Source organism: Cyanistes caeruleus, chromosome Z (genome assembly GCF_971803275.1).
Source record: "Cyanistes caeruleus chromosome Z, bCyaCae1.hap1.1, whole genome shotgun sequence".
Classification (NCBI taxonomy): domain Eukaryota; kingdom Metazoa; phylum Chordata; class Aves; order Passeriformes; family Paridae; genus Cyanistes; species Cyanistes caeruleus.
In genome coordinates this window covers 36,921,115-36,944,532 of record NC_141732.1, presented here as the reverse complement: position 1 = coordinate 36,944,532, position 23,418 = coordinate 36,921,115, and the positions used below count along the sequence as shown (strand labels likewise).

General features: G+C 41.8%; 1 protein-coding gene across 1 annotated transcript in view; it reads left to right on the top strand.

Annotated features, from left to right (window-relative positions):
- The window catches only part of NRG1 (neuregulin 1), a 448,500-nt gene that overhangs the window by 251,517 nt on the left and 173,565 nt on the right, over nt 1-23,418 (top strand). The gene's annotated exons all lie outside the window — the stretch shown is intronic.

Genomic DNA, 23,418 nt, shown 5'->3' with positions numbered 1-23,418 from the left:
GTGGTGATTACAGTGAGTGTTAAGATTAAGCACATTTAAGAGTTATGATGTATGCTGGAGGCTTCCACTATAATGCCATATTGGTTTAGGCTGGCTAAAGGTTTTCAGATATCTTAACTTTTCCAATGCAACCAATTTCTTCAGCATGGTTATTTTAGCTGCATTACTTACACATCTGCAGTATGACAGTTCTCAAGGCCTATCCAAACCTGTGCTGTTATGATCTGGGATTTACAACATGTGTAGGAGAATGTTGCAGAAATCCATCCCTTAGCTTCACTGACTTTAAGATGTACCAATGATCCTAATGATGCAGCTTGTGAGGGACAAAACTCTCCAGCAAAAACCTGCAACCTGGAAGACAAGGCACAGCAGATGAATTTCAACTGTCAGATGATCAGAGAGAAAAGGCAGCACAAATAAAGCGAGCTTTAGAATGGCCTGGCCCCTGTACTACGTGGGCCTATCTGTATTTAATCTTTGTGACAGTTATGGTAAGAGTTTGTGTAAATGGAAGCACCAACATGGAAAAACTGTCCCTGGCACAGTTAAGGAGTTTCTCAATAGGTTCTTCTTAGGTTTCATTTGTTAAACCAACAGCATCTATCCATTAACAAATGCCATCTTAATAAGAAATCCTCACAGGGAGAAAGAAACATGCCGTTCTGGATTGTGTGGCTATAACTTCCAGCCACAACCAGATCAGCCAGGACATCAGTATTAAAAGGACTCCTCAATGGTCTCTGAAGCAGTTCTTTCTGGTGGAACTAATGTTGGGGCAGGCTCTCAGAAAAGTTACCAGATGTCTCATACTAACATACAATAAATGAAACACGTCTCCATTTTGTTTTGTTTTGTTTTGTTTTGTTTTTTTCAAAACTTCACCTCTAAGTTGGAGAGAACTTTTTTATACAGTACTTGTCATGCATTTGGCAGGATTTGGGGGGTTTGCATGTCTATCTTTCAATATATCCACTCAGCTAAAATGCATTATTTGTAGTTTTGGTCCACGAAAACAATCAAGGTCTAAACACAAAAAATTGCACTGTGAGACTGCCTTAAGATAGAGAAAATCAGGCTCTGGTCTGATTGAAGAAAACCTAGGTCTTCTGACATGTAGTTTTAGAACATGGCCCTACTGAGATCATCTGTTTCCCCTTTCCTTTAGGGAAAAGGTAGACATATGTCCTGAGCAGCATGTACTACCTGAAAAGGTGATCTCCTTCTCTTACATGTAAAGGCCTGCACGGATCTGGACTTGCAGGTGGCACTGGAAGCTGAGGAGGGGTGTGAGGGACATGGGACACTGCTCCTTCCTTCTCCACTCTAGTGAGAGATCTCTGCAGAAAGGAGGATCAGCAGGCTTTGGTTCTACCCTGATCTCCCTCTGCCTCACCCTGCCCCCAGCCTTTTTACACACCAGCAATCCAGGAAGGACCAAGGCATCCATTTGTGATGAACAGAGGGAAGGTCCTACAAAACCATTCAGTCAGGTAATGAGGTGCATAGTGTTGAGGAGGTAAAAGACAAAGACATACGTGGCACTATACAGAATTGCCTGAAACATCCCCAGGCAAAATTAATTTAGTACTTATTGCAACAGCAACAACAAAAGGGAAATTCCTAGAATGTTTAACAAAAAGAAGAAAATTATAATTTCTATAATTTTTACCTAATATAATTTTCAAAAGCCCAAACAAAACAGTAGAAAATGGGTTGTTACATGTATTTACTGAAATTAAATATTTGGCTTTGTATTAATTAAATATTTTGACTGCCTACCTATCTTAAATTTTTGGTGAACATACTTAGCTGTGCTATCACTGAACACTGTGAACCTTCTAAATAATAATAATAACAACAATAACTATTATTATTATTATTGTTATTGTTATTATTGTTGTTATTATTATTGTTATTATTATTATTATTGGAACCTTCTAAATCCAGAAATGGCTATTGTTAGACACTGACAGATTTTCCAGCATACTGAGAGGCACCATTGCAGACAAGCAGCTCACTTCATAAGGGGTCTAAGGAAAGACAGGAGTTCACAGGAAAAACCCATAAGCTGTAGTCATGGAAAACAGGCTGAATGATAATTGCAAGATTGGTGTGGTTGAAATAAGCAGAAAATCCCCAGTTTTCTTGATGGGTACTGACAGAATAGCAGAGTGAGCATGCATTTGTTCTTGTTTCACCCAACAGTTTGACCCGCTGCAGCTGAGAAGCACCAAATTCACAATTATCTGTGTGCAGTCTCCACTGTCACATTTTTGCTCACTATCTGGTGGGGACAGGGCAGAGGACATGCCTCTGTCATTGAAAATTCTCTGGACAAATTAAGCTCTGCACATGTTATTACCCAAGTGAGAGCCTGTCCACAGGAAAGAGAAAGCTTATTTCAATGTCATCATTAATTCAGCTGTGCAGATCCATTGCGTGCTTGGTATGGGTGCTGCCCACGTTTGGTCTTTTGTGTTGTAAAGTGAAATAACTAAGTGATGCTGCCTGTGAAAAGCCACTAAACAGAGATGTCACTGTGACCGACACAGGCTTCTGATTTCCATGAGTTTTCAATTAATGATAAAGCTGTACTTGTTATTTTAACTCAGTTCTTCAAGTTCTATCTTGGCCATCTGTTTTATGAACAAATGCAGCAATCGTCCAGATCAAGGGAAAATGTGACTGCTAGAGCTGCTTGCTCTTCCAACAGGTCTTATTCAGATAACAAAACTGGTCTGGTTTAAAGGCATCGCTGTGACCTTTATGAATGAGTAACTCACACTTAGGAAGTGCAGTCATTACACAAAGAGCCTAGATAACAGGATAACAAGTCCTATGGTTTAGCAAGGCAATCCAAGGAAAATTTTAAAATCACTCTAGAAAGCAATTCCTTAGTCTATTTAATTGATATATGGCTTGTATGGAGAAGTTAAATCTTGTATCAGAGCAGCTCATATATGAAAAAATACAGTGAACTTTTCCAGACCATTTTTTCTCTAGCTCATCAGTTTTTTCCAACAGTATCAATTGTTTCAATTAAGAGATGGTAACTCTCCCTTCCAGCATTGACCCACTTCTACCCCTAATGACCATTGTTACAACACAGTCCTACCAATTTGTCCATCTGATATTTTCTGAAGTATTTTGTGACATGATCTACACATATTTTGTGATGCAAACTAGCATTAATATTACTATTTTATCAGCTTACATTTAGAAGTTCTATTGAAGGAACTGTAAGATTATAAAGTCAAAATCTAGGAATTATTTTTGTGACTATAATCTGTCTGTTCAACTTCCTACGGAGTGGCCTTCATGGTACAGTCAGAAGTGACACTTTTTTCCCTTGTGACTTCTTCATCCACTACAACTCTTGACTTTCAGGCTTCTTAGGTTGGATCCAGTATTCATCTCTAGAGAAAGACATTTCAGGAATTTACTGATGCTTTCCTTACAAAAGAATACTACAGCTTAATCTTACTTCAGTAATTCAGAAATCTGGCTCTGATTGCTGGTGAGAGGAAATTAAACCTCACTTACAAGAGACTTTGAGTATCAAAAATTGGCTTAGCTTGTGGGTATTGCTTAAAGCACTAGGCAAGTTTTCCATGCTTTGAAGAAAACAGAGTATCAGTTCTTCAGATAAAGGGTTAAACAGTATTGAGTTGGAGACCATTTAATGGAAAGTACAGAAGAGTGTGTAAAAGGCAATTGAATGGATTATGTTCTCTACACTGTGCCCAGAAATTTAAAAATTAGATGTGGAATGCCCTTGCTTTTAATTCTTAAAATTAATTTCTCAAAATTTAATTCCTTAAAACATTACGTTTTAGTGTGGATTTTAATCAGTCACATTGCCAGCAAAGTGTTGTTTTTCTAAGGGCTCAAAGGCTTCTGACGCTATCAAGAGAGTGTTTTATCCTATGGCATAAGGGATGATTGCACTGGTTATAAATTAATTTACTTTTAAGATATTAAAAATATTCTTTCACTGACTACCTGCAGAAGTAAGAATCCAAAATGGAATCTTGAGTGCAGTTCTAGGTGCCATCGTTCACTCACATCACAGGCATTTCAGCTATGCACATCAATAATCACACAAAATAGGCAGGGGGTGACATGAATTAATATATACAGGTTTGTTAGGTAGTTTGGAAGTTATTCATTTTGTTTAAGCAAAGATTTTTCAAAACAACACCAAATATATGTAAAAAGAGGAATTTATTTTTTTTTCACCTAAAGGGCTGGGGTTTGTGTGCAGGGAGGCTGCACCATTTGTGCTTTTGACCCACCGCAATTTCCCCTGCCCATGGTAGGGTCTCAGCTGGCATTCAGGGATGGCTTTGCTGGGTCAGGGAATGCGAAACCTGTCCCTTTTATCTAATCTCTGGCTGCCAAAACAAATAAGGTCATGTTCCCACTAAAAAGCCTATGTGCAACTAGGAGACTATTCTCTTAATGTGAGCATTTATGTACCTTCAAAGTAAGTCTAAACAGTGATTTTTTCCACCCTGAAAAAGTATCAGCTGTGTGGCACAAAAAAGTAAAGGAAAAGAAACATTCCTCTGTAAATTAAAAATAAGGGCTTTAAAGTTGTGTCTAACTAGGCAATCATAAGGAGACCTGATCATCAAAGGTTTCATCTTTGTAGTGAAAATTACTATCCGTATGATTTTCACAGCTTTCTTCTGTTTCCCAAGCTCAAACAGGCAAAAAAATTCACATTGCCAGTTTTCTTGATTTCTTAAATCAAGGTGGATGTTACCATGAAAAGTCCCTGAGAATTCCAGCACCCTTCATGAGGCTGTTTCTTGTAAGTATTTTGCTGGGCTTGAGTTTAGCTTTGTTGATTTTTTTTTTTTTGGCTACGAGAGACAGTCAGGCCTACTCTTTTGCACCATCAGGGAAAAAAAGCAGATATGAAAAGTACAATTAATAGATCTAGAACAGAACTTAGCAGCAGCATAAGCAGGTTTTTTCCACAGAATCTGTAGTTTGAATCCTTGGTCATCTCTCCTCAAAATGTTTTTGATAAAAAAAAAACAAACAAAGAAATAAAAAAAAAAAAAAAAAGAAGGTTTATAAAGAAGGGTGGTAAAGGGGAAGGTAGATGTGTGTGGCTTATGCTAGACTCAAGTCTGATCATCTTGATTTCTGCTAAGAGAGAAGATCAGGGCCAAGACATATAGCACTAGTTGAATTAACTATGCAGGAAGAGTCTAGATCATAGGGAAGTAGCCAAAATGTTTGTTGCTTTCTTTAAAATACACATCTGTCCAGGAAAAAATACTGTCCTTCCTAGCTGTGCCTCAGGCAAATGTTTTCCATGATTCACTTACGTTCAGGTTTCCTCAAGTGGTGCTACTAAGCACTCTGAAGGCTTCCTCAGCAGAGCTGGCAGACAGCAGAAGGATCCTGTGCTGTTGAAAGGACATACTGCAAAGGCAAATGAAAACATTTTGAGGTCTATTGTATATCCCCTCAACTGGCCCAGGGCCTTGTGTAAAATTCATCCTCCATGGTATCAAGGGAAGACTTTGATTCTAGACTCTAGACTCAGAAACCTTCCTCACCTGGCACTTGGAACCCAACGTTTTCTTGCCTGGTTCCTGCTTATCAATTTTGTCATCCAGCTGGTCCAACCAGGAGAATATTCATGGGGTGCAAACATGCTGCAAAGCAGCTTGGATGAAGGAGATAGGAAAAGCTGCTTACAATGCAGGGGAGATATTCTTGGCTCTTCAAAACACCGTTTTAATAATTATCTGCCTCAGGAGTCTCTTGGAAAGTGGTGTGATGCAGGTAGCTCCTGTGCCTGCTGAGACATTGCTGCAAGGCACAAACTGGCCCCAGCATGTGTCCTGCAGTGTGCTGTACAGGAAGGGTGTGAGCTTGTTCGAGGTGAAAGGAGTTCCACAAGGAAATGCTGGCACTTCCAAGAAATCACTCAGGACATGAGTTGCCTGTGGAGTGAGTGCCAGGGTTGGAAGAACAGCAACCCATCTGACCAAGCTAAAGTGAAGAGACTCACTCCTCTTTGGCAGCAGGAGCTAAGTCAACCCTGCTGAAATTTGAAGTACCTCTGTGTAATATGCAGGCATCTATGATTCTTGAACTCTGACCATATACTGCTGTCACTATCCACTAGAAAAATACCTAGCAGAACTGCGAAACAGAAACAATCTGGATGTAAAATGCACTACAAAGATCAAGACAGTATGATTGAACATAATATCTTACAATTTTCTTCACAAATCATTTCATAAAAGCTGTAATCCAGACAGTTCAAAAGAGCAGTATTAGTGACATACAGCCTTAGTCTGAGAGCTTTGTTGTTCAGGGAACAAGGAGCTAAAAACACCTCCCTGCTTTCCTGTTCTCCAATATAATAAAAATAGTTGTACTTTTCCCACTCAGTAACTATTTTTCACATATGGCAGGTAAGGTACACAGGGTATATACCTCATGGATGTAATTTTTTATGCTTTTTGAAGCAGTCCATTGTATTAAAAAAAAGTGGAATGTTCTCACTTGTACTAGTAGACCAGCTCAAAAACCACACAGGTATTGCATTTTTTTTTTTTTACTTTCCTGCTTTTTTTTTTTTGGTTTTTGTTCTGCTTTGCAATGTTTTCTTTGTTTGTCTGGCCTATGCACTTTCTTTGCAACACCAAGTCAGTCTTGCATTCCTCTGACTTTTCAGAAGCCTGTGGCTGTTATAAGGCATCATGTGAAGGTGTTTAAATCATGCCTAAAGCAGACATACACAAATTTAAGCATGATCAGATATTTGTGGCCTGCCTGGAGTACCTCTTCTCCTGATGAGTAGTGCTATAGTAAGTAGTCCCACTAACATAAATGAGATGACTCAATCACTCTGTGTTGCAGTTAAGATGTTGGACACAGGTGGAACACCAAAATGTGTGCGGAAATTCTTCTCTGCTGAGTGTTTGTCATGAGCAGCCAGTGCATGTGTCCACAGGTCCCTCTGTGGAAACACATCCTGCCTGGCTTCACTCTCTGCTGGGAATGAGAAAAAATGTCTCCCACTAATTTGCAATGTCTACCTGACAATATATGCATTTTTAAATGGGATTTTGGAAAGAGAAGTGGAAGAAATGGCAGCATAAAGCTGGACAGAGAAACAGGGTCCCTAAGAAATCATGTTCCAGACACTGATTTGCTGGGTGGCAGTGATGTGTTACAGCTGGGAGCTTCCTTCTGGGAGGAATTTAGCTTGAAGTCTCAAAGCCTGTTCATCATCAAAACCATGTTGATAGAGGGCAGGCTCCAGCTCCTCCTCTAAGCACAGCTGTTGCTGCCAGCCAGGACGTTTACTCTTTTCTGCTCCAGATAGAGAACATGGATTAAATGCTCCATCACTGTACTGTCTGTGTCCTCACTTTGTTTTGGGAGAAGAGACAAGGCAAAACAGGTGCCTGGCAATGTTTTGTTTTGGATATGGAAAGCAAGCAGGCTGACACTGATAAGGTCTAAAGTATGCACAAGCATTTTTTAGACCCATAGAAGACACCAAAGCTAGTTTAACACCGAGCTTGCTGGTAGGACTTTTGCTATTTCTATAAAATAGATAAATTCAGCATCAGACTGCACGTACGGCAACGGAGGCTATAATCTAGCCCATTAGTCTTGGTCACCCCAATACAGTGTAGGATGGGTATTTGGAGTTAGCAAGCGCCAGGCAAGGGCCATTTCCTCTTTAAAGAGCATGTTTGGTGTTACAGAAGGTGTCCTGTGAAAGGGAAGGCGTGCAGCCAGGCCAGTCTGAAGGCAGCTCTGTGGCTGACAGAGCCGTGCCTGCCCTCACTGCCGTGCGGCAGCACCCTCCAAGGGAAAAAAGGGAGCCTCGTCAACTCAGCGAGGGGAAGAGGCAGCACCAGGCTCCTCTTCCTCCTCCTCCTTGCCTGCCGAGCGCCGGTGTCCGATGCCTGGCTAGCCCGTCTGCCGGCTGCAGGGAGACGGTGCGAGCTCTGCGCCTCACGGTGGGGGCACAAGCGCGGCCTTGTGCTCCTGCAAAGCCGCTTCCCCACCAACCCCCATTCCGACCCATCTGCCTCCACACCCGCTGGTGTGCTGCACCCGTCTGCCCCCCTGACCACCCACCCAGGCCCACACAAGCCAGGGGGATGGTGAGGGACGGACATCCGAAGTGTGCGAGGGCAGACTCTGAAATGGTGCCGCTCGGCGCAGCCTCTCGGTTCCAGCGGCGCTGCACTGACTTACACCAGCTGAGAGCCTGCCCTCTGCTTTTGCCAGAGTTAATGAATTTCCTTAGGACAGGGATGGAGTGGTCTAATGGTAATTATTGTTAGGGAGGAAGTTGAAGTTAATATCAGTTTTCGCATGAGTATAAATGCCAAGGCCTGAATACATACATTTCAGAAGCTAAGAGAAATTACATCAGAATGATGGCATTTCATTAGCATTTACATTATCTTTGGGCCCAGAGGGCTCGGTGGAAACAGAGCCTAAGAACTTTACCCAGGCTTTATAAGGACTTTTTAAATTGGGTCCTGGAAACCTCTGAGGATTAGAGAAGGCTTACCTTCCCTGGGAATCATTTTGCCCTGCCTGGTTATCCCTGGTTATCCACGTGGGAAAGAAGCATGTCTTTGTATCCAGCCTGAACCTCTCTAGCTCCAGCTTATGCCCACTGTCACTCTTACCTCCACCAGCCACTGCCAGGAGACCAAGCCTGTCTCTGCTCCAGGGGAAACCAGCCCCACCCAGCCGGAGGCTTCCTGGTGCCCCTCTGCTTTGTCACTGTGCCACCTCTCTGGGGCCCAAAACAGAACTCAGTGCTTGGATGGTCTGAGGTGCCCTGAGCTAAGGGGACCATCCCTCTCTCCTATACAGTCAATCTGCCCTGTAAGACTTACAAACTGAAACATAAGGAAAAAAAAAAAAAAAGGGGGACAAGCTGAATCACAGCACAAAAATTAAATGGAGAACATGGTTTGCCTAAACTTAGAGCTTACTTAGGTGAGACCAGAAGACGATCTGCCTCACTATTCTGCCCCTGAGACTAGCCAAGAGACAAGCATAGGGATAAGGGAGGCACACAGAGAGGGATTTTTGGGAATGATTTCCCAGACTCCAAGAACTTGACTGTCATGGATGATGAGTTCAGGTTTAACAGCACCTGAATCACTTTTTGTCCTTAAGTTTATCAGACTGGTTTTGAAGTCCATGCAAATCTTTACCTTTTACAATGTGCTGTGATTAGGAGTTCCATAATGTAATTAACTAAATGATGTATGAAAAAGTACTCCTTTTCATATTTCAAACAGGGTTTGTGTTTGAAACTGTCACTTTTCTGTTTTATTGATGTTTTCCTTACTTCAATAATTCCCTAATAATTGTCTCTCTGTTCCAATTATATGGCATACATGGGACTCCACCACATCCACCAGGCTGCATTCCTTCAGCCATCTGTCTTGTTCTCTGTACTTTACCCAGAGCAGATGCAGGAACAAGAACTGCACATGGTTTGGGGTTTTTTAATGTGGCTGTAAACCATGTTTGGCAGAGAGATGTTTTGTTTTCATCTCTTTTCTTTCCCAGAAGTTCTTATCATGGAGTTTGCTGTTTGGGTGGAGTACTAGCTGTGCTGTATATAGCTCTATCTGTTTAAAACTCAAATGTACTGAAACCCTGTACTAGTAAAAACCATGCAATCCATTCAGTGGTAAAGGTCAGGAAGGGTTTTTCATATGTAGTTTCCCTATCCCTTTACCTCCACTTCAGTGTCCTGCCTTCTAAACATAGCTAACCTACCTTCCAGGAATACTCCTTTGGGGTATTTCAGTTCTGGCTTCAAGTCCTTTTAGTTGTGCCTAATATACTCCAAATTTCGCCTCTCTCTATCAATAACACAGTAATAGGTCAATGAGGACTATGCCCCATCTTTTTTCTATTGAATGGAGAGTTTTATGGCATCTTTGTTTTCCTTTCTGCAACTCCACTGATTGCTTTAGGCCTCACATTTACCCCAAATGCCCAGACTTCAGCTTTTGGAGTAACTTACCCGCTCCAGCATGTCCATTACCAAGAAAGCTGAGAGGCATTGTGGAGAGAGAGCGAGCACATGAAGAACAGAAAGAGGGAGTGAGGTATCCCCTCTGTGCACACAGTCATCTGTAATCTTCATTATGGTGGTGACTAAACTCCATGGGCACTGCTCCACAGGCTGTAAAATGGCTCCATCATGAGCTGTGAGTCCACACATCGGCATTACTGTTATGCTGGGAGTCACCTGCTGCCACCCCAGGGCAGAACCTGGCCCTCTGGGTGCTACTGGGAGATTAGTACTGGTGGGGTCAAATCAGTGGTGCCTTGAATCATTGTCCATGAGAAAGGAAAAAACCAGTTTTCACTGTTTCACCTGTCCCAGAGGGAAGCAGCACTTCTGAAAGGTGACATATAGTTAGTCCAGCAAAGTATAAAGGCCACCACTCTGGTTATATTTTTCTTCCTATCAATGACTTTTTCTGTGGCTGGTACAATGATGTAATGATAGTCTGTCACTGCTCTCTCTGTGAACAACAGATATGACCTTTTACCATTAAACAGATGTTGCCAGCCTTCCTCAAAAAGGTTCTGGCCTGTGGTGTGTTGTGGGTGAGGCCACTTGGTGGGGCAGCCTGTCTGCACAGACTGGCAGAAAGGCCAGGTGTCCTGCACCCTATCTCAGACTGGGAACACCTGATTTTACCAGCAACACAGCCTGAAAGAAAAAAAAAAAAAAGACAATATCTTGTGTCCTGAGTAAAGACATCGGGTAAAACAGCTCTGTAGATCAATAAAACAACATCTTGAAGGTCTGGCATCTTTATGGTACTACCTTAGCTTTCATGAGCTCTCTTGAAAAAATTGACCCATTGTATCATGTTTGAGTTTCCACACAGGGAGTCATTACACGGACTCCCTAATAGTGGAGACTGATTTCAGTTAAATTAAGGGAATGGTACTGCTGACAATCTTCAAGAACAGATATATTGGAATCATATAATGTTAAGGGGTTGGAATGGACCTTGAAGATCATCTAGTCACAACCCTTACTGCCATGGACAGGAACACCTTTCACTAGAGAAGGTTGCCTTATCCAGTCTGGATTTGAACAGTGCCAGGGTTGGGGTATCCACAGCTCCCTGGGTAACCTGTTCCAGTGTCTCACCACCCTTACAGAAAATAATTCCTTCCCAGTATCTAACTTATGTTTCTCATCTTTCAATTTGTACTCATAACTCCTTGCCCTGTCACTACATTTACTGACCAAGAGTCTCTCCCCAGCTTCCCTGCAGAGCCCTTCAGATACTGCAGGGTTGCTATGAGGTCTCCACACAACTTTCTCTCCTCCAGGATGAGCAGACCCAACTTCCTCAGTCTGTCTTCATAGGGAAAGGGCTATAGTCCTCTTATCAACTTCCTGACCGGTCAGTGGACTTGCTCCAACAGTTTCAAGTCCTTATGCTGGGACCCCAGAGCTGGATGCAGGGTTCCAGGTGGGGTATCACCCACTGCACCCTTCTGCAGAGGGGCAGAATCCCCTCCCTCTCCTGCTGCCCACCCTGCTTTGGATGCAGCCCAGGTCACTTTTGGCTCTCTGGGTTGTGAGGGCACATGGCTGGGTCATGCTAAGTTTTCATCCACCATCATCCCCAAGTCCATCTCCTCAGGGCTGCTGTCAATCACTTCTCCACCCAGCCCATCTCTGGGATTGTCCTGGCCCAGGCCCAGGACCTTACCCCTCGCTTTCACGGGACCACAGATTCACAGAATGGGCCAAGTTGGAAAGGACCACAGTCTCCTGGTACAACCTCCCTCCTAAAGCAGAGTCTCCCTGAAGCACATGGCCCAAGATCTCACCCAGACGGTTCTTAAATATCTCCAGTGAGGGAGACTTCACAACCACTCTGGTCAGTCTGTTCCAATTCATCTTCACCCACACAGTAAAGAAGTTCTACCTCATGTTCAGGTAGAACTTCCTGTGCATCAGTTTCTGCCCGTTGCCCCCTGCTCTGTTGCTGGGCACCACCGAGAAGAGCCTGGCTCCATCCTCTGACGCCTTTCCTTCAGAGACACATAGACATTGATAAAGTCCCCTCTCAGCTGTATCTTCCCAAGACTGAACAGGCCCGGCTCCCTCAGCCTTTCCTCACAAGTGAGGTACTCTTCTCACCCCATCATCTTCATTGCTTCCCCTGGACCCACACCAGGAACCTGCTGTCTTGCTGTCCACCAGGACCCCAGGCCCTTCTCCACAGAGCTGCTATTTCTTGGAGGTGAACATTGTCATTTTCTTACTGATTACCAGAAGGCATCTATAGATGTTAGAGTAAATAGTAACTAATTGACCATGTAAAAACCACAGATGACTGAAGAAGCTGACTCATATCCCACCTTTTTGTTTAAACTTGCTGTAAATTCTTCACATTTTTGATTTGTAAGAACAAAGATAAACTGCTTTAAATGTAACCACAACCTCTAAACATTACATGCAATGTCTGAAGCATGGGTTGGACTTTCTTTTGTATGAATAGGTGCAGCTTTGAGTGAGGCTGAGAGGTTGGATCAGCAGTTTCCAAGACATGAGCATTTCCTGCCTGAAAAAGAAAAAACCCAACGGTTTCTGCAGAATGAAAAAGAGCAAAACAGCTGTCTCAAGGCCAAAAGTGCATACTGAGAAACTGGAAGAAATGGACATGCAAGGGGGAATTTCGCTGGAAGAATGTTTAGGTTCTTAAGGAATACAGGAGAAGTGATGCAAAAGAGGCTTTTTATTGTGGTATCCAGTCCAAAATTCAGATAATTAAAGGTTTTGAAGATATCCTCCTAAACACATGAATGAAAGACAATAAACACATGGGAGTGAGAAAGCTCCTCTCCTCTTGAGCAAATCTGGCATTTGTACAGAGCTACACCAGAACCACAGGAGATTAAACACTACTTCCAAAACATTTCAGACACCAAAAACTGCTGAATGTTGATACTTCTTTTTTCAGCCTGCTCACTGCATCTCCACCCCATCAAGATCCTCAGGCAACTTGGGCTGCAGAATGTCGGGTCAGCCTAGATGTTAGAGCACTCTTCTGCTCCAAGGGGAGCCGCACCACAGTTTCTTTCTCTTCATCACATTACAGCCTGCCAAAGCCATTAGCTTACCTGAGAAACTACAGTAAGTTCAGAAAATTGACTTTTCAAAACTAAGCCTGCCTTCTCTAGTTGTTCACAGGGAACAAAAATTGCATTTGATTGCTTTGCTGATCCTTAACTATTTTGATTTCATTACAGCAACTTTTGCTATTTAATTATTCCCTCCAAACTCAGGATAGTTCTCTCATTACTTACTCATTTTTGCCAGAACACTGGGATCTGTATCAACGTGACTTATTTTCTTGAGGTGTCCCTGACCATCAGACACTTCATCAGATTCTTTAATATCTTTTGCATCCTGTTGCTGTAGACAAGTCATGCACCTGCTGGACCATCTGCCGTTGCAGACTGCAATTCAACCCACGCACACAAGAGATTTCTTTATCCATTACTTTGCACTTTGTTAAATGGTAACTGTACGGTGAGGCTCTAGTAAGGTTTTTCGGAAGGTGTTTGAGAAACACAGGCTAAACCTGATTTATTCCTGCCATTAACTTGAGAGGATTCAAGTTCTGCCTCCAGAAGTTGAAAGCAGCACATGGGGAAGCCTGCAAGGCAGTGTGGCATGCTAAGTGCTGCTCATCCTGCAGCCAGGGAGTGGGAGCACAGTGGCACTAGACAGCCTAGATTTTTCAGGACACTTACACAGAGTGCAGAAGTGCTTTTATTCCTTTCCTGACAATTTTCTTTTTTGTTCCTTGCCTTTGTCTCATGCTGGTTTTTGTTGGCATTTGTGGAATGGCACAAAAAAGCTATGCTGTAATTACCTAATATTTGCATGATTTTTTGGGTTGCCGTTTATTTTTTCTCTCCTTTTCTTTGCCCCTCAAAAATCAGCCTATTGAGAAGTTGTTCTGGAGGTTTCTTAGGCAATTCAGATAAATACCAGGCTTTCCATCAAGCTCCCAAAGTCTTGAATTCACAGTATTTTCTTTTCCAATTTCCTTGCAGTACAGGATGAGAGTAGAATGTCTCCAATTTGTTGTGTTGCTTATGATGACCCTGCAACACTGAGAGCTGTACAGCTGAGCTTAGTGCTTGCAAGTCAATTGTCTTCAATTTCTTTATCCTGTGTAGGAAGAGAACTTCTTCCCTGAGAGAAGAAAATTGCAGGTATTGTTTTGGTAACTCTTAATCTACTGTATTGGAAGGGTGCATTTCCCAGGGATAATTTTCTTGGATGATTTGCTTGCTTAGTCTCTCAAGGCCCTTTGGAGTTGGTTGTTTTGGTCAGTGTCCTTGGGCAACTATTCCCTTGTGAAGAAACTTGGCCAAAATATCTTCTCTAAGTTTTCTTTGTTCAGTATGTTTTTATCACCAGTGCTGTCCTACAGCAGTGGGAACACATCACTAACCCAGAATATTTCAAGGGAATAGCTTTCACTGGCAGATTCTTATTAAATCATCAGGATTTGGTCAATTGTACTCTCTTTGCTTTTGCTACAGAGTCTTTATCTCTGGAGATATTAAACTGGCAAACTTAATGAATGCTAATAGGAGGCTGAGTGCCATTTACCAGCAAAATGTAGCCTTACAGAAGACAGAATACTTAACACCCCTTGACAGACAACAGAGGTCAGTATGGAGTGGAAACAGAGGTTGTCTGCTCTCTGATTTGGTTCAGAGCTTGGTTTTAGTTATAGGTGTTACCTTTCCATCTCCAAATAGAAACTTTGAAAATTTGGTTATTAATCCCTTAGCTGAGGTAGTGACTCTAGACTACCAAATTCTCTGTGGTAGCTGTGGTGAATAGTTTAGGAGCAAACTACAGGATTAAATGTGTTTGCATAATGAGCCCACATAGAGCTACACATAGCAATCAAATTAACAAATACCACTTTCATATGCTCCCTATTACCAACATATTTGCAGACTTTCTGTGGGTTAATCATGAACAGGCAAAAGTCTGAGCTTGTGGAATAGCACATTCATTGTCAATTGTAACTCATGAGTAAACTTGCAGGAGGAATTGCCATTAAAATACTTTCTTTCTCTGTTCAGTGAGGTGCTCCCACAACTTTCAGTGCTTTACTAGCAAGCTGTATAGAACTGGTACATTTAGGGTAATAGGATTCCTGTCTTGGCTCGGTTTTGAATGTTTTATGAGTCAATTAAAACCACTTGAAAGAATTTAGTGACAGAGGCACCACACATTTTACTCCCTGACAGCTATGTTCTGCATTGTTTTCATAGGGGTAGGATTAATGAAGGTTTTTAAAAAACTTTGCCCCAGAAGGAAGTACCCAGATTCCAGTTATTTGTGTTTTTAAGCACTGGAACTTGGAAGTACAGCATGTAGGAATTTTTCAATGATCCAAAATAACCCTAAATATACATGTATTTAGATCTTCAAGCATGCTGAAGTATTGTGCTTACTGGGATCTGTGTGGTCCCACAGCACCTTCTGAGTTGTACTTTGTTGGTGTGTGTGTGTGTGCATGAGCTGAGAACCTGGAAAGAGTTCTGTCTAAAGAATATATCATGAAAGTTTTATCCACAGGGGAAAACACACCAGTCTGATTACATCAGAACATTTAACACTGCTGAGTCTCTCCCACCTGACTCCATATTCAGACTTCCTTTAGATAGGGAGGAATTAGTCAGCAAACAGAAAACTATTTATTATCTACATAGGTATCAACTGGAAGTAGCCGTGATGTGTTAGGGACAAATTTTCAGGCATGAAAATCACTATTTCCATTTTAAAAATAGCCATACTAATTTTCAGTCCCCAGGGTCTGACCTCTGTATTTCTTTTCAATTTTTACATTACATTCATCACCTTCCTCACCACATCTTGTGCCAAACAAAGTTATATTTAGCCTTTTGCCTGAACTTTTATGCTGGATTCAATTTTCCCACCACCATTATACAACCCATATTACCTTAATCTGTGATTTTGCAAATCCATTAAAAAAAACCAACCAACCAACCAAACAAACAAAAACCTAAAAGAAAACCAACCAACAAAAACAAACCAAAACCAAGCAAAACAAACAAACAAATAAAAAGGACAAAATACCCAAACCATCAACTTTTTAAAATGTAGTTTTAACTCTGCCTTGACTTTTATTAGGTGTATGGCTTTGTAACTTCTGATGTCCCAAAATTAGGAACTATGAGACAGTGACTGTGAGGGTCCAGTCACTGAAACTGTGACAGAAGGCCAAGGTAACAGGACTTTACATCATGTCTCTGCATTTGTAGAAGAACTGGGAAGATTCTGGGAAGAAGTAACAAGTTCCTATGAACTCTAAACCAGCACTCATAGATCACTAAAGCCACTACTTGCTTTTGAAGTTATAGTGAAGGTTGATATTGTCCTGAAACCTTAGACACTTGTTTAATTGAATGCAAAGTTAAAGAATATTGAACTGGTCATATTGGGTCAAACTTATGTCCCATCCAGCTTAATATCCATTTTTTAATACTGACCAGGAGCAGGTTCCTAAAGGAGATTACAACAACTAGGCATGTAGAGAGCAATTTTCTGGATTTGTGCCCCCAACTCCTGTATTTCAGACTGGTACTATGTTCTTAGGATAACTTCTGAGCCCCTAGATGTACCTGGGGTACATTCCTCTCCCCCTCATCTTCCCTGCCTCCTATGGTTGGGAGGGTTCAAAACAGACAAATACACAGTTTTGCACTGGCCTGTCTGCAAGGTAAACCCCACCTCCACCCTACCCATCAGTGCACTGTGTTAAACACAATTTCAAAACATTATTTTTTGAGGCTTGAAATAACTGGATTTCCCTGGGCTTTAATTTACCACTTGACTAGTTTCCTATTTAACCTTTCACTTCAATCCTTATTTCACAGCATGAAATTATACCCCTGCACACCATATTTCTCTTTTTGAGGCAAGCCTACCAAAATTATCTTTTGCTTGGATGTGATGGGAAATGCATGCAACTTTCTGAAACAACTCAGTGAAAACAACATATTGCTCATAGAAAATTCTCAGTAAAGGTTGCAGCTGAGAAACTTTGATAGGAGGAATGGCATATCAAACACACTTTACCCAAAGTTCTACTTATTTAGAAAGGGAAAGGCATGAAAACTTTCTGAAAGAACAATTTTTCCCAAACCCCATTTGTGAAAGGTACCTAAGTATGTGCCTGGCTTTAAGCAAAGGAGTTGTTATAGAAATACTCTTGTGCCTGATGTAATGCCTGCTAAACCATTGATTTTACCAGGGATGCTGCAATTAATCACACAAGTTTTTGAAGCCTGAGCTACAGAGTCAAGATTTGCTAGCTATCAATATAAATATCTTACACAGATAAGACACTGCAGGGAATCTTACATTTCATTAGACACATCTTCATTTTCTTGCTGGATGAAAAACCTTAAACCAAAACTGCAGTGACTGTACATCCTCCCTACCACTATTTATTCATTTTTGCTTGGGATTTAAATAAGAAGAATTATGGTGGGAACAAAGCCCACACAGAGAGCCCTCTCCCCACAAGCAATATATTTTGTTTACAGCTGGTCATCTAACTGATTTTCATGAGGAGCAGAAGCTCCAGTTGAATCAGTTCTGGAGTAGCTGTGAACATGTGTGAGAGTAGGTGTGTACATAGGGGAAGCCCCATCCTTCATTTTGTGTATTAATGACAGAATGGATCCAAACAATTTCAGCATTTAACTGCAGGACTTTAAGCTGAGCTCTCAGAGAAATCCATACAAAAAATGTATATCTGCATGTGTGGTCTATGGTGCTAGACTTGTTGGTATGTTTAAACAAGAAAATATCTTACAGCCTGAGACAGTCAAGTCTAAGTTGTCCCACCATGTAATGGGACAGAGACAAAGAAAGAAAGCATGGTACTAGTCTGAGAGCTTATGTGAAAGAAAGGGTGGTTTCAATTCTAGCTCTTGCTCTTACTTTCACCAGTCCAAAATTTCTGACAAAGCTGCCTAAGAGCCTGACTGCTTCCTGAGAGATGTGCACTTGTATCTCTTCAAGCACATGAAGAAATTGAGTTCAGGTTTCTCCTTCTTGGGAAGTGGACATTTGCCACCATTGAATTGTAAGTACATGCAGGAGGGAGACAGTCCTATGTTACAATCCTTTTCAAAGAGTACCTTCCCATTCTTTGGTGTTTTTGTTTCACACTGGGGCTATGAAGGCACCTCTTTGCAGCATGGAGTTGAAAGTCTCCAAAGCTTCAGTGAGAAATCCTGTTTTATTGTTAACACTTTGATAGTTTCTTGCTTAGCAGACATGGCAGTTGTGGTTCCCACCACCAGACACTGAACACACCTCAGGTGATGAATGTGAAGCCTGTGTGCCTGACCCAAGATACTGTGTTGATGACCTGATTATGATGAGTTTGGAGCTCCAGAGCTGAGAGCTTTTTGCCTGGTCTAAATACCCTCTAAGTCCTGTTCCCCTTCTGCAAGGAAAGAAGCTAGCAGCTTTGCCACTCTCCCACATGGGTGTTTTGAAGATGATATATCTTGGAGATTGCATACCGCTGAGATAATCTCATAGAGAAGGCTGCAAACACCTTGGGTGATGGTGTGGGCAGAACACACTCCAGAGTGCTTGTATTGCACTGATTGATCTCCACAGTAAGTTGTTTTCTGCACAGAGCCTGTGGAGGAAAGGCAGCACATAGTGGAGCCTTGGAGATCCCTCAGCCAGCTGATTTCATCAGAGACACTGGGATAAGAGCACACCACAGTAAATTGCACCCTGCCAGAAGCATAGATTTTGCTCATACAATATGGCAGGGATGCGTGCTGGTGCCACTGCTCTCTCAGTCACCTTACTGCAGGACAGGCCAGCTTGTGGCTGCAGCAGAGGGGGCTTGCAGGCCATCAGAGAAGCCAGAACTCTTCCATATTCATGGTGTCCTCAAGACCACACATGGCATGCCTGTGTCATGATGGCCCAGAGGCAGAAACAGCATTACCAAACCCACCAGACAGGTCACACTTTGAGATTGCTGACCATGAGAGTGCAGGCGTGGGAGGGGCTGGGACCCACATTCATTCTGAGATGTGTCACCACAGAGATAAGGGGGCTGATTGTGATGGGGTACAAATTAACCACCAATTTATGTACAGAGTGTGCCAGTCTAATTTGGAAGACCTTTTGGTCCCTCACTAGTGCACCAGGACAATGGGGATTATCATGCTTGATCACTAAAATCTTGCCCACAGAGACGAAATCAGTCCAAAAGAGATATGCATTTAATGTGAATTTGTTAAACCATATTAAAACTCTGTTTCAGCATTTTTAATCAAAGGTGCTTTTAATGTGATTAGACTTCTGTACCTTACCAAGTGAATTGATCTGAACCTAATTTCATATTTTTTTTAGTCCAGAATTAGAATGTCCATACAGAAATTGAATGAAGTTTTAGTATACATTTAAAAAATTAATTTGGATTTACTTCCATGAGATCAAAATGTCTGGACTGAACATGAGTCAGAGGAGTCACATCAATGAAGTGAGAGAGCTGTCAATCTTCAAAGCAGTCCTCACTGTCAGTGCTGGAATAGCTCAGATTCAAACAGGGAAAGCCAAATTATTCCTATTAACAGATTTCCACCTTCCATGTCTTTTTGCTTAACTATTTTCAGAAGCCATATCCTGGGTTATAACGAACAGTGTATTTCAGGAATGTAGTAGTCTGTAGAGATTCAGCCCACACCAAACAGCATCAATGTCTTGCACATTAATGGGGCTAGCACTGTGTGTGCATGTGCATACGTATATATTTATAGTTAGGACTGAATGATGTAAAAAGTTCTGAAATATTAGATGTTAAAATACCCATCTTGCTGTGAAAGTTTCCTGAAGTTTCACTAATTGAGTCTGTAAAAATTGTTGGCAAATTGGAGGCTATTGGATCTTGTTTTATAGCAACATATATACAGATACATGTACAAACAACTCCGAAATGTGCCATTTCCTGAAAAGAGACGTTAATGGGACGTCATCACCTGTCAGATTGCTGCTGTTGCCAAAGATGTTGCCTTGACCTTTAAACCACTGTTAGGATACTTCTGTGTAATCAAGATTTGCATCTTCAAAATGTCAGTAGAACAAAAGGTACTGTTGTCCTGACTCAGCTGAGTTGATGTCAAAGACCTGGTGTTTAGCTGCTGACAAAATTTCAAGTCACACTTAAGATAAGACCGTGTTTCATTCACAGTTATGTTTACAACACATCATTCCCATTTCATTCTGTTTAGGATGACAGTTCTTAATCTTTTCTTGCTACCAGTGGAGGGCAACAGGCAGTTTTTGAAGTTCACACAGATTGTTTTCCCCTTGTCTCCATAAGTTTTAAGTAGCACAAAATGAAGAAAAGGAAATGTCAGTCCCCAGTTTAGGGAAGCATGGGAACAGGATTAGACCATGAACTTAATTATCAATTCAGGAACTGATTTTGTTAAATGAATAAATTTTCTGTACAGAAAAAAAAAAATAGTCTTAAACCATTTTTTTTTCTCTCTTGGTAAGGCGTTGGAATTTCAAAGTACTTGTAATTAGGCCCCTTTTGTATGGTCATAGTATTTGTAAAAATGAACTTAGAAACAAAAGAAAAACATATTGTTGAAATTATAGTCAATTGTTTGTTATTCTGGAACATGTTTTATTTGTTTTTGTTTACTCAGCTGTCTCTTCTAGCTTGCATTACATTTTGCAGAGATGTATATATGAGTGGAAATACTAGACTTAGCAGCATTCTGCATTCCTTCACATATGTAAGCAAGTTCACATCGTGCAGAGGTCCAGAAGAGCCAGAGTACTAACATGAGATGAGCCTGGGCTTAGGCACGGCTTAATTTTTGTGCTGAAGAAGTCAACAAGGAAATAGCAAAGAGATGTTAAAGCTCCATACACAGTCTCTACCTGTGTATTGGTGGCAAGTAAACAGCACTCCTTTTTAGCTGTCCTGAGATGAACTGATGTACCTGAACATTTGACTGCTGTTCTAAAAGTAACTGTGCAATTTTTGTGAGATTGTGCAACGTGTCTGAGCTACGGTTCCCATTCCACTGAAATTATGTAAATGGTCCCATCTCTCTAGTTCAAGAAGTCCAAAGTGGCCCTTGGCTGTAGGAACAAATAAAGTATTTTGAGATCTGGAAATAGTACAGTAAATTGGACTGTGCTGTACTAGCTCAGAAGATTGATGTACACTGGGCATTTTCTGACCCATCTCTGACAAGCCAGCTCTTTAGCACAGTTCTGCAACTGAGGGGGTAAAATGGCTGATTTAAAATGGTGTTAAATCAGCTGCTACCCACTCTGCTGAAGTATCTCACAGATGGCAACAGCAGAGAAGGAGAGGCAGACTTAGGTACGGTAAGCAATACCACCCTTTTTGGCATTGGTGTACACAGGAGTAAATCACACCCTTCAGCTGTAGACCTAAGACACATGAATTATAATCTTTCTTCTCGGAATAATAGGCTTATTTCTGGAACAGATTTTTGGTATGTTTTTCTGAGAAACTTCCCACTTCTAAAAGACAAGGTGCAGGAATTCATCTGGGGTTTCATTTTCAGGCTGTCATTTTGAATGCATTGTTGGGCTGGTGGGGTCCTTCCACAGCATCTCACCCTCAAAACCAGGGTCTTTGGTGAGGGTGCACCCTGTGTCTTGCTCAGGGTGCCTCAGTGCCGATAACTCCCTGGATTGATGGCTTAATACTGATGCACACAGCCTCTAGATAATTTGTGAGTATTTCGATTTTGCAGAGAACAGAAAAACAGGTTATATCGAGATTATTTAAAAGTACACTTTGTTAGCCAACTGAGTCCCTTACGTTTTGCTGAAGGAGGCTTCCTCCTTACTACGTAGTGACCCCTTAAGGAAAAATCGAGCTACTGCCGCCAGTGCTATCTCCCCATCTTCAGCTGTTCTTCCGTGAGGCTTACTTTTCCTCGCCGCCCTGCCTTGGGTTTATCCCCTCAACTTCATTTCAGCGCGCTTGAGAAAGCATGTCATAACCCTGTCTGTCAAGAAACCCAAAATGTGACTCAAATGCATCTGTAACTTTTTGTATCAATAATTGTACCGATGTATTTTCCTTTTACTCCCCTTCCCATCTTGATTTAATTTTTCACTAAAGTTGTATTGACAGGCCACTTAGGAAGTATATTTTTTTTGCCTGGATGTCTTGCAGTCGATGTTGTCCGCCACTCCTCTTCTACCAAACAGATAAGGACTTAGACCAGCATTAGGATTTTTTTTTTCTGTTTGTTTCAAAGTCCAAATACTGAAAATCAAAATGCTGGTTAGCCACTGCATCTTAAAAACCTTCTCACTCCAGGAGAGTATGTTGAAAAAGCTGAGTCCAAAAATTTCAGCCAAGAAGATGAGGAGCTCAGTATACATTGGGTTTTCACTTCTGTGACTTTTTTTACGCCTGATTTATGAAGATTTTTAAAATGATTTTGGTCCAAGAATACTGAAAAATAATTTTAAAGCATCTTCTTTGCATGATGGTTATTGTTTGATGTCTAAGGGACATGTAAATGTCTCCTCAAGAGTAGAAATAACTAAGAACTGTGAAGTAGCAAACCTAGTTTTAGATTCTGACTCAATCTGCTTTTCCACATTGCATTACTTTTCCAGGAAAGACCTTCTTCCATTGTAAGACTTCAAGTAGTTTGTATAGATCTTTCCTGTAACTTCTGAGTATTGTGCTTTCCACCCAAAAATGTTTAAGTGCAAGTCCTACAGTTAATAGTTACCTCCCTGAGCAGGGATATAGCTCAGGTTAGCTGAACGATTACATACGGATTCCAGAAGTTTTTCAGATGATGGTGGAGCTCGGTTTGGTGCATTTACAGTGCTATCAGTTATTTCACAGCTGTCTTGGGTATGGCTGCATTGGATGCAGTTTCTTCTGCGGGCTGCAGCAAGCCTTTACCTGACCCGCTGTTGGTGGTTCCGGGGCCAGCCCCGTGAGAGGTAACAAAGTAGAAACGGACTCACACTGAAGACAGTGAGGCGTCCCCGGGACAGCACCTCCTTGCAAGTCATCAGGTGCGCGAACGCACGCTATTCTTGCAGACCCTCCATCCCCTGAGCTTCCCCAGCCGCCGGGGCGCAAGCGGCACTGCCAGTAACCTCGCAGGTTAAGCGGAAGCCTCATCTTAAGCAGGTGCCTAAGTGGCAGCATGTCAGTTCCCTGATGAATGCCGCATTCGCCTCTCGCTTTTCCCGTGGTGGGGCCACCCTGTCGGCCGAGGGAGGCG